Here is a 12,712-nt window from a genome sequence, read left to right on the forward strand (position 1 = left end):
TTGTTCCTGCTGCTTTGCTCTAGATCATATTCCCATCTCCAGTTTCTGGATATCCTTAGGCAGAACCAGTCATGCCCCTCCCAGCATTGATTGGTGTGTGTACACCATGCTGGATAGACTTCTGATAGGGGAGAGCTGAATAAGTTTAATTCACCAGTCCCTAGCTGGCAATCTGGGTTTTCACCCTGACACACAGACAGCCCACAAGTCACAGAAGCCATTCTATAGTTCTTTCCTCCTTTAGGACTCAAGCCCTGGACAATAATAGTTACTCTGCAAGAAGCTGCACAGAAGCATAGTCATTTTCCTTTTTTGAGTGTCCACAAATTCACAGTCCAGAGCATTTTCCCATTAAGATAAAGGAACACAAGGCACTGTGCTGGAACACCTTGACATTAGGGTGGCAACAAAGGCCAAGATAAATTGAAATGATTGACAGCCTTCTGTAGTAGAACAGGGATATACACAGTGTGCCTGAGGAAATGTGAGCTTGATAAAATCCCCTGTTCCCCACAATGGCAGAGGGATGTGGTCCAATTCAGGGTTCTAATGCCGACACTGTTAAATGGTGGAAGTAGCCATAGCATCCCTTATTCCTAGAGCAGAGAAGATTTTGCAAAAAGCATCTAGCTCAATCTCCTCATTTTATAGAGAAGGAAACTGAACACAGGAAAGGAAATGACTTGCTCAAGGCTATATGGGTAATCGGTAGCAGAGCCAGGATTTGAACCTAGGTGCTCTAATGCTAAATCCAGCATTCTTTCCATTTGTATTATACAACCTTCTCCAGGTCCCAAGGAGGGCTCACTTTACAAATGCATGGCCACTTATGTGATTGACAGGAGATATGACATAAAGGCCTCTACTACCAAGATGTCTGCCCTAATAGTGTGCCATCAGTCTAAATTCTACCATTAGAGATATATTCAGTTGTCTCTAAAACAAAACAAAAAAACATTGGCCTCTCTAGAGTCTTATGTTAAAATGCAAATATTCCAGGAACCTTAAGACTTTATCAGCTAACACCTTACTAGTTTATCTGATCATTTTTTCCATGGAGAAGAAGTAGGGACAAGAAAGAAAAGAGAAGATCCCTAAAAGGGGAAGCGGGAGGATGTAAATTTTGTCTGCTTCAGAATTTTGCTGAGGGTCAGACTTGTCCCAAGTTACGGTTTATAGGATTATAGAATGTAGAGATGGAAGAGATATTTAGTCTACCCCTCATATTTTTAGATAAGGAAGCTAAGGCCCAGATAGAGCCAGACTTGAACCCATACTCTGAATCCAGTGGACCTTTTTGGGGGAACAGTGAGAGTTCCTTCTGTTTCCAAACTATCTACATGAGGCAGAAGGGTGCAAATGATCAAGCTGATATCAAACAGAGTGGTTATGGTCTCTAACTGCACCAAGAAGGTAGAAACTAAGGATATGGAGAGTTGTATAAAGTAGATTTCTTTGGGGAGGCAAGTTGGCCACTTAAATAAGGAGCAGAGGGAGAGAGGAAGGGAAAGAAATACAGTCATTTGCTTGCCTGTCCCAAGAAAAACACTTTATGTAATTATCCAAGCCTACAGAAGAGTTGGGATATACAAGGACCTTGCTGATTTGCTAGAGATTAATTATAGCCCCCAGCTTTCCAAGTTTATGATGTCCAAGAAGCATGATAAACAGCTGGGGGAAAGTATTTGTCTTTACAGTTGGCAGCATTTCTTTGCCTCCAGGCCTTCCTCATGAGAGAATAATTATATAGTCTGGTCACATTGTTCCTACACATTTTAATGAACCAGTCAGGGGATGGATTCCCTTTGAAAGGGGTATTGCTCATGTGCATTCTCACACTTCCATGCACCCAGGACCTGCTCCTTGCTTCTGGTAGGTGAGGCGTGTCTATGAAGGATTGTTCTTGGCATTTGAATATTAAATGAAAAAGAAAGGAGCCTGTGAGTCCAAAGCATGCGTGTGGTTCCAGAAACAACAGACGCTATCCAGGGGAGATTGCTGAATCCTCAAGGGTCCTTGCTCCCCCGGGAAAGACAAGATCCCCATCCCTTTGGTCATGCCAGAAGGGTAGTCATATTATGGTAAATACAGTGGTAGCTACTCTGCTCTCAACCTAAGTTCCAAAAGTGGTGGGTGTTTCCAGAAGAAAAGGATGTTATAAATCCAACTGTGGTATTAATATTCAGCCCTATTCTTCAGGGTATATAAAAGCGTGCAGGGACAGCTGTGCATATTTATGCACATCCTTAAAGAGTAGCACAAGGGCACTTATCTCACCTACGTTTGATTTGCTGCCAACTGAGAGAATATTGGAGCCTGTGAAAAATTCCAAATAGCAGATATTTTTCTAAGGAAAGAGGACTGAATCCTGAGTCAGGAGACCAGGGTTTGAATCTCGGTTCTGCTCATTGCCACCTAGGTGACCTTGAGCAGGCAGCTGTGGAACCAGCCCTGGATTTGGGGGTCAAAAGACCTAGCTCTGCTATTTACCAATTGCATGATTTTGGACATGTCACTTGCCTTCTGTGTCTCAGTTTCCTCATCTGTCAAGTGGGGATAATGTCTGCACCACTAGCTTCAACGGATCATTGTGAAGGTCAAATAAGATAATGGGTATAGAGTGTTTCATAAATTCATCAGCTATTATGATTATATAACCTCTCTGAACCTCAGGTTCTGAGGGTTGGACTAGATGACTTCTGAGGTCCCTTTCACCTCAAAATCTATAATACCGTAAGAGATCTGAAACAAGACATCACTTGAGTTCAGTTACAGTGATTCTCCAGTCCCCTTCCTACTTGTTACAAAATATAGGAAACTTATGCTTAAGAAAATTCTGTGTCTGGGAACATAGCTTAAAGTTGAAAGGGGATTTAGAGGTTATCTCCTGAGAATGAGTATACCCCAGAGGATTTTTAAGGGCCTGTTCTCTTTTTTCTTCTATTTTTTAGTGATCTTGTCAGGAGATCATTAAATCTGACCTGAGTTCAAATTTGGCCTCAGACATTTACTAGCTTTGTTACCTTGGGCAAATCATATAATCTTTGTCTACTTTAGTTTCCTCATCCATAAAATGGGAATAATTGCACCTACCTCTCAGAGTAGTTGTGAGGAAAAAAAATGAGATAATATTTGCAAAGCGCTTAAAGTGTTTATTATATATCTATATAACTTAAAGTGCTATATAAATATAACTGGGGTCTTGGAGTGTGTTCAGATTACCTAATAGGGAGGCACTATGCTTCAGGAAGAAGACAATTTGTGTTTCCCTACTACACGAGTGGAAGTAGCCTTTTTCAATTGACTGGTGCATCTTTAAAATTGCCAGACATGCTCTTCCCTCTTTTTTTCTGCGTCAGTGTCCAAAGAGGACAGCAGGTTGACCCACAAAGTGGGCACCATGAACTTTGCGTACCTTAAAGGTATATGAATGGAACTGATGAGAAAAGAGCTAGCTACCTTCTCCATCTCTCTCCTTTTAAGTCCCATGGCCCCCCAAAATAAGCCTGGAGGTTCTGTTCTGTTTTGTTTGTCCTCGGTTTCAGGTACAGGAGGTAGAATCCTCACTGGACTTAATGGTGACCTCAGGACCAGGATTTTAGACTGGATGTTGCCGTCAGACAAACTGACAGAGAAGCCTTGGGAAGCCAGGAGGGCTGGGTTTATGCCTAAGGGGGCCTTTGGAACTGTGCTGCATGAGAATTGATCTAAACTGTGAACCTAATCCCATTCCCGTCTCCAGAGTATGAAGTGGTGGTGGTGGGTGGATTATGGATCACGTGTTGGGTAATATATTTGCATATTTGTTATCCCTCTGAAGCAAATACATCTTTAAAAGCTAATCAAACTGTTAAGTAGTTAAATAGAACTGGAGTGCAAAGGGACTCCCTACAATGAGGAGGACACCATTGGTGGCCGCTGGAGCTAATGACAGAATGTTGAGATAATTCTAAACCCTCTTAAGGGTACCAGAGAACCCTTGAAGAAAGATAAAATGTAACACACATGGCTTTCAGGCAGTGGGAGCCAGGGTAGTCACTGTTACGTAAATAACATCATCATCATCATCATCATCATCTCCTTTGGGTTTAACTTGAGCTCATCTCTATGCATATGATTCCTACATGGCCAACTCTGGTCTCTCCTTCCTGAACTCCAATTCCACATCTTCATCTGCTTGCTGGGCATCTCCACCTGGATGTACCATCAACATATCAAATTCATCATCTCTAAAATTATCTTTTCCCCTAAACTAACCTTTCTTCCTAACTTACCTGTTCCCATCAAAGGCTCTACTATTTATTTTTCTAGTAACCCAGGTTCACAACCTAGGAGTCCATTCTTGACTCTTCACTTTCAGTCATTCCCCATATTCATCCACCTGTCAAAACTGGTCAATTCTACCTCCTTAACATTTCTTACATATGACCCCTTCTTTTTAATCACAATACAACTGCCCTAGTCCAAAACTCCTCTAGGAGGTAGCACTTAAGCTGAGTCTTGAAGATCATCATTATCATCATCATCATCACTTACCATTTATATGGTACTTCAAGGTTTAAAAAGCATTTAAACATATTAAATCCTTTTATCCTCACAATAACTCTGGGATGAAGGTGCAATTATCATTTCCATTTTATAGATGAGGAAATTGAGTAAGACAGAGGTTAAGTACCTCTCCCAGGGTCACACAACTGCTAAGAGTCTAAGGTCGCATTTGAACTCAGGTCTTCCTGACTCGAGGTCCAGCACTCTATCCAGGGAGCCACCTAGCTGCAGTGGGGTGCCTTCTCTCATTAAGGGACTACTCAGCTCTGGGCTGATACTATTAATTAGGCTTAATCTGGAAGGAGTCTGGCCTCTGAAGAAGAATCAAACAATTTTTCATTGTCTTTGACTCTTTAGGTCCCCATGTTGGAGCCCCAGGAAAAGTTACTTAAAGTTTAGGTTTGGCTTAAGTCTAGGAATTCTCCAAAAAGACTAGAAAGAAACTGTGCAAAATAAATCAAAGGACAGCTATTTGTTTATTCCATACAAAAGAAGTTCTTACAACACAAAAGACTCATGAGTACACGTTTACAAAGACATAAACATCTATCAGTAGCTGATAACTCCTACTACATTCTCCTGGGAGGCTGTTACTTGAAACACTAAAATATGAGACAATTAGAGGTTCTGCAGAGCAGCCATTTTACTTCTACCTTTGCTCTGCACTGTCCAAACAACTCCCTCAAAGTTCATGTCTTCTGGCAAACTGGGACATAGCTTGTTGGTGGTAATCTTTTCTAGTTGTTCAGTTGTGTTTGACTCTTCGTGACCTCATTTAGGGTTTTCTTGGCAAAGATACCAGACTAGTTTGCCATTTCCTTCTCCAGCTCATTTTACAAATGAGGCAAATAGGATTAAGTGACTTGCCCAGGGTCATAGAGTTAGTAAGTGTCTGAGGCCAGATTTGGACTCAGGAAGACGAGTCTTTCTTACTTCAGGCCAGACACTCTATGCACCATACCACCTTGCTTCCTCTTTTCTAAGATAAATGCCCATCTTTTCTAAGAAGGATGTAGTTATAAAAAACTGTCACCTTGGAGTTTTTAACCTCTTGACCTCACAAAGTTTCTTTTAAGGCTACACATATATATCTTAGGATCGCTGTTTGGTCCCCTATCTTCAGGGAGAGAAACGCAAAGAGAAAAGGAAGACAGGGGCTCAAGGTCTGGGCTGAGGCTCAGCCTAAGCACCATATGTGCCTGCTGCAAAGTGTGAGCTGTTGTAACAGCTACTGGCTGGGAGAGCCTTCCCCAAGCCCAATGGAAATCCAAACGAGAGTCTCTGAAGAGCACTTACACTCAGCCCATAGGATGAGAGAGATTGCCAGAGGGCAGTCACTCCTTTTCAAGGTCTACTGAATGGGTCCTTCTTCCTGGATCAGTGACCAATCCTCTTTGACACAATAGCTATCAAAAGGTGGAAGGAAGGGGCAGCTAAGTGGCACAGTGGATAGAGCACTGGCCCTGGAGTCAGGAGGACCTGAGTTCAAATCTGGCCTTAGACACAACACTTACTAGCTGTGTGACTCTGGGCAAGTCACTTAACCCCAACTGCCTCACCAAAAAAAAATAATAATAATAAATAAAAAAGGTGGGAGGAGGCACAAAGGGACTGCTTCATCCCAAAGTCCGTGTCTTTTAGTACTAGGCACTCGTATACCTGTAAGTGCCTATTGGATTGGGATTCATTATATGTTCCATGGGATGGCTCCCGAAGGCTCATCCCCATGAATACCTCATGAGATGTGCTCTAACTCTCTTTATATATGGATAAAAGAAACTCAGGATCAGAATGGTTAAACAACTACCCTACAATAACATGAGTAATAAATATTAGAGGAGGCCTGCACAACACACCTGGCCCACCAAAGGATTTTGGGCAGCTGTCCTGTGACCAGTGGCAACCAACCATTGCTGGTCATGTGTTTTGCAGGCCTGTATTAGAGAATGGATTAGAACCCAGGCCTGCCTCCAGGCCATGTTCTTTCTATTGTTCCTGTACTGCCAACATCTGTCTGCCTTAGTTTCCTGAACTGTAAGATGGGGGAAATAATAGCACCTACTTCACAGGATTGTTGTGAAGATCAAATGAGATAATATTTATGAAATTGCTTAGTATAGTGCCTGGCATATAGCAGGTGCTTGATAAATGTTTGCCTCTCCTCTCTGCCCACCCTCCCCACTCCCACCACTACCCCATTTCCCTAGAGGTAGCCTAAGGGAGCAGGTAGTCAGAAAGCTGGTGGGGCTGAGGCTGTTCACAAAGGCAGAAAAGCCTTAAATCTCTTACCAGTTTTGGCTGGAAGGGGTACTTACAAATGAACACCCACCTCAATCAAGTTGGAAAACAAAGCCCCCAAAGAAATTTAGGATAAAAATAGTAAAAAGCAAAATATATACACATATTAAGAAGCAACACGATATGAAAGGAAGACCATTGGATTTGACATCAAAGGACCAGTGTTCCAATGCTGACTCTCCTTATTCTATGTCACTTCTAGCAAACCATTTCCTCTCTTCGGGAAGCAATTTTCTCATTTTATGAATGAGAGAACTTGGCTAGCTGATGTCTAAGGATCCTTTATCGGATCATAATCTTTTACCTTTCCATACTCCACTATCTCTTACTCCTCCTAAACCTATTCTTTATCCTCACTGTAATCTCGAATCCTTCTATCCCTAAGCGTCATCCCCAAATCTATCTATACTCTCCTGTGTTCCCAACCTTGATCCCTTGGTGAACCAGTTCAACTCTACGCTATGCAAGATTCTGGAGGGCAGGAATTATCATTTTTTTCTTTTTATTTAAACCCTGGTACTCAGCACAGTGCCTACTACTTAGCAATTCTTAATAAATGCTTATTGATAGATTAATTTTATTCCCAAATATTATAAAATTTAAATATGTACAGCATGGTTAGTATTATATCAGGAGACAGGAAATCTGGTGTCAGAACTCCAGACTTTTTCCCTTGCTCCGAAGAGCAACCATGTAGATGACGACTCTGACACTGAGCAAAGCGTGGCCACCCACAGTGAAGCTGGAGCTTCCACCTTATGAGCCAACTTTTCCGTCACTGGAAAGAGCCCAGATGTCTTGGCTAAGTTCCTAATTTGGCCAGAGGTCTCAATTCTGTCTGGAAGAGAAAAATTACTTTCACTTACAGGAACCAGATCTGCCCTCTAAAGACTAGAAGATTCCACTCAAGGATAGAATCAATTCGATAATCCTGAATTGATAAGGAGAATGGACCCCATTCTATCTTCAGTATAAACAATAGCTTTTCTTGATTTACCTACTGAGTGACCTTGGGCAAGTCACTTAGCCATCAGAGCCTCCATTTACTTTTGTGTAAAATGGGATGATAATATTTGCATTACCTACCTCATAGGGTTGTTGTGGGGAAAACACTTTATAAACCTATAAGTGCTATAGAAAAGGTGGGTTTAGGCTTGGAAGACCTGGATTCAAACAGCAACTCTGCTACTTGTTACCTATGTGACAATTTACTGTAAAATAAAGGAGTTGCATTGGATCAGGGGTTCTTAACCTTTTCTGAGTCATGGATCCCTTTGGTGGTTTGGTAGATCTTTTCTCAAAATGATATTTTTAAATGTATAAAATAAAACACATAGGATTATAAAGAAAACATATTAGATTGAAATATAGTTATTTTTTCTTTTTTTGACCTTTTTTAACGTTAATTTATTTTTAGTTTTCAACACTCACTTCCACAAGCTTTTGAGTTTTAAATTTTCTCTCCCTCCCTCCCCAAGATGGCATGCAATCTCATATAGGCTCTACATATGCATTCATATTAAATATATTTTCACATTAGTCATGTTGTAAAGAACAATTAGAACCAATAGGAGACAACACAAGAAAGAAGAAACAAAACAGAAGGAAAAATAGAACAAATAGTATGCTTCGATCTACAATCAGACTCCATAGTTTTTTCTCTGGATGTGGGTAGCATTTTTCATCATGAGCCTTTTGGAGATGTCTTAGATCCTTGCATTGTTGAGAAGAGATAAGTCTATCAAAGTTAGTCATCACACAATGTGGCTGTTACTGTGTACAATGTTCTCCTGGTTCTACTCACTCCACTCAGCATCAGTCCATACAAGTCTTTCCAGGTTTTTCTGAAGTCCACTTGCCCATCATTTCTTATAGCCACAATAGGTATTCCATTACATTCATATACCACAACTTGTTCAGCCATTCCCCAATTTATGGGCATCCCCTCAATTTCTAATTCTTTGCCACCACAGAAAGAGCTGCTATAAACATTTTGGTACATGTGGGTCCTTTTCCCATTTTTATCATCTCTTTGGGATACAGCCTTAGAAGTGGTATTGTTGGGTCAAAGGGTATGCACATTTTTATAGCCCTTTGGGCATAGTTCCAAATTGTTCTCCAAAATGGTTGGGTCATTTCACAACTTCACCAACAATGCATGAGTGTTCTAATTTTCCCACATCTCCAACATTTATCATTTTTCTGTTTTGTTATGGTCCAATCTGATAGGTGTGATGTGGTACTTCAGAATTGTTTTAATTTGCATTTCTCTAATCAATAGTGATTTAGAGCATTTTTTCCTATGATAGTTTTAATTTCTTCATCTGAAAACTGCCTGTTCATATCCTTTGACCATTTATCAATTGGGGAATGACTTGTATTCTTATAAATTTGACTTAGTTCTCTATATTTTAACAAATTGTTTTCCTCTATTAGATTTTGTACCTCCTTCCCCATTTGGCCAATTGTATTTTTTAGGGACTTGTTTTCTTCAGTGTGCTTTTTTTCCAGTTGGCCAATTGTATTTTTAGGTATTTGTTTTCTTCAGTGTACTTTTGTTTTCCAGTTGGCCAATTGTATTTTTTAAGGACTTGTTCTCTACAGTTAATTTTTGTCCTTCTATTTCCAAGATATTGACTCTCTTTTGCCTATCTCTCATTTCTTTTCCAATTTTTCCCTCTTCCTCTCTCATTTGACTTTTAAATCCTTCTTGAGCTCATCTAAGAAGACTTTTTGAGCTTCAGACCAGTTCATATTCCCTTTTGAGGTTCCAGATGTGGGTTTGTTGACAATGTTGTCTTCTTCAGAATTTCTGCCTTGATCTTCACTCTTCCCATAACAAGAATCTATTGTATGTTTCTTTTTGCTCATGATGTTTGCTTATTTTCTGGCCTTTAAAGAGATTGAGCTCTCCTGCTGGGGAGCAGAGGCACTGACCCAAGCTTCTTGTGTTGGAAGCCTAAGGCCTAGTCACTGGCTTTATGTGCTGGGGCCTCCAGTGCTGGCAGTTGGAGGCTGTAGGGTTCTGGCAGCTTACCTGGTGTTGGACTGGAATCAGCAATACTGGAACTCTAGGGGTAGGATTGGGTAGTGTGGCTCCTGGAGATTTCCTGCTCAACCAGGCCTTTCCTTCCTTTTGCTTTCTTCAGCTCCTTTCAAATGGATGTTGCAGGTTGTTTATCTGCCTGGGGCCCCTTGGAGCTTTGCTTCCCTTAGTTTTGCTGAGGTACTGGGAGAGCTGGTTGCCACAGAATGCCAGGGCACCTGGTGGTTTTCCAAGCTGGTTTCCACCAGTTCCTCGCCCTAACTAAGGCACTTTGGTGTCCAGGTGTTAGTGCGTGCCTGCTCCACCGCCTGAATTTCAGGGTCTTCTCCTGGTATGCTGAGGTGGGGCTTTCTACTAGCTTGCTGGGACACCTCCTATTCTGTACTGCTCCCTTTTCCCCAGGGCAAGAGGAACCTTACCTGTTAATCCCTCAATCTACCTAGGTTAATGGACTGCTGCACCTCATCTTTCTTCTGGTTCAGCGGTTCTAGGGTTTTTTCCTGGGGCAATATTTTCTGGGCTTTCAGAGGTTAATAAGGGAGGGTAAGAGGGACTTACTTCTTACTCTGCCATCTTGGCTACCAGAAGCAGAAGTCTCTATATATTTTAGAAATGAGACATTTATCAGAGACAATGGTGATAAAAATTCTTTCCCAGTTTTCTGTTTCCCTCCTAATCTTGGTTGCGTTGGTTTTGTTTATGAAAAAACTTTTCAATTTAATATAATCAAAACTATCCATTTTGCATTTCGTAATGCTCTCTATCTCCTGTTTGGTCATAAATTCTTCTGTTCTCCATAAATCTGACAGATGCACTATTCCTTGCTCTCCCAGTTTGCTTATTGTTTCAGCCTTTATATCTAAATCATGAACCCATTTTGACCCTATTTTGTGTATGGTATAAGATTTTGGTATATGCCTAGTTTCTGCCATACTCTTTTCCAGTTTTCCCAGCAGTTTTCTGTCAAATAGTGAATTCTTATCCCAGAAGCTGGGGTCTTTGGGTTTATCAAACAGTAGATTGCTATAGTCATTGACTACTGTGTCTTATATATTGAAATATAGTTATAAAAAAAGGTCATGGACACCAAGTTAAGAGCCCCTGAATAAGATGATAGCTATAATTCCTTCCAGCCTGAAACTCTGTGTATTTCAAACCCTACGTACATATGCTTTGAGAATATATTAAAAATCATAAGGGGTGTATGAGTTGTTCAGGGAGGACTAGCACCATTGGTGTGAAGGCTTGCTGAGCCTTTTTCAGGGCTGCTTTAACCTTTGGTGTCCACCTGGCACTCAACTCTCACCTGTGGCTCCAAGAAGCTGTAGCATATACAGTGGTCATAACCTAATAAACCATCTCAGGAGACCAGCTAAATCAGGTAGAGGGTAACCTGATGGGCCTCAGGCACATTGGTGAGCAAGGGGAGTATCTACCCCAAGCATGTGAACACTTGCTCTGGTGGAATGGGTAGATGAGGACAATTTGTTCCAATGACCATGAACAGCTGAAGCAGGTTCTATGGAGAACTTAGAGCTTGGTCAGAAATCGAAGATGCCAAGGTCATCCACTGCCCTAGTGTTCTTGACTTTTGTCCTGCCACTCGACTTGGATGACTCTGGAGGAGAGAGTAAGGCTGATGACTGTGCAACTGCCTCAGTTCAATCCAATTTACTCTCAAGTCAAGACATCACCCTGTGATGCCATTGGGCCTCTTCCAACAACAATAGCAACAATAACAAAAGTCTTATACAAATGTGAAAAAACAAAACTTTAAGAAAATCACTTAACATCTTTGGGTTTCATTTTCCTTCTCTGTAAATTGAGGGGGTTGGATTCTAAGTTCCCTTCCAGCTCTAAATCTATGATCCTATGTTCCACAGGAAAAAGTAGAAAGTGTTGAATTCGGAGTGCTGAAATGGAATAAACAGGGCCCAAGTTCAAATCCTGTCTCTGTCACTTACTACTTGTGTGACCCGGAGCAAGTCACTTCATCTCGATGGGCCTCAGAGTGTTGGGCCAGATGACCTCTAAGGTTTCTTCCATTACTAAATCTATGGTCCTACGAATTTAATTGGGAAGAGAAAAAGGGAAGGGCAAGAGGAAGATAAATCCTCTTCCATATACCCTTACTATGAAGAGGCAGAGATTTTTCCCAGATCCAGTTCTGACTATGTGTAAATTTATTCCACTTGGAAGTGGCATTGGCTATTTCAGGGCTCCAGGGAGCTCTTGAGTGCACAATGAAAACCTCCCAGCCACTGGTTTCATCAAGCTCTTTGGCGGTTAAGAAAACACCCAGGCCCAGATCAGCAGTGCTCTGTACTATTACATGAGTATCTTGAGGACCGGTGCCTGGACATCTGGGTCTGATAAAGGGAGAACCATGTGTACTCTCCTGTCCCACTTTCCCATAACCATTTCTGTGCCTCCACACAAAGCTCACGTTTCCAACTCACAGAAGCAGAGACAGATCTGAAAGGCACCTTAGAACTCATCAATTCTATGCTCTTCCCCTCTTTTTTTCAGAGAAGGAAACTGAGGCTCAGAGAGGGGAAGAGATTTTCTTCTCTAGGCTACATTAATGTTAGTCCTCTCCCAGTAATTCCTCTCAAATTCTTGGAACAATTCTTTACTAAGGGGTAAGTTCACCAAAATAAAGTAATCATTTTCACAGTATACTTGTAATTCATCTGTGGCCCATTAACTTTGCTGGCTAGATTATGGTGTTAAGGAGGCTGGGGGTTACATGTTACATCTTGGTATTTTGGCCAATTAGCTTCCCCTTGTTCCATGAATACAAAAGGAAGTGGATAATTA

The sequence above is a fragment of the Vombatus ursinus genome, unplaced genomic scaffold (genome assembly GCF_900497805.2).
Source record: "Vombatus ursinus unplaced genomic scaffold, bare-nosed wombat genome assembly UNPS02014793.1, whole genome shotgun sequence".
NCBI lineage: Eukaryota > Metazoa > Chordata > Mammalia > Diprotodontia > Vombatidae > Vombatus > Vombatus ursinus.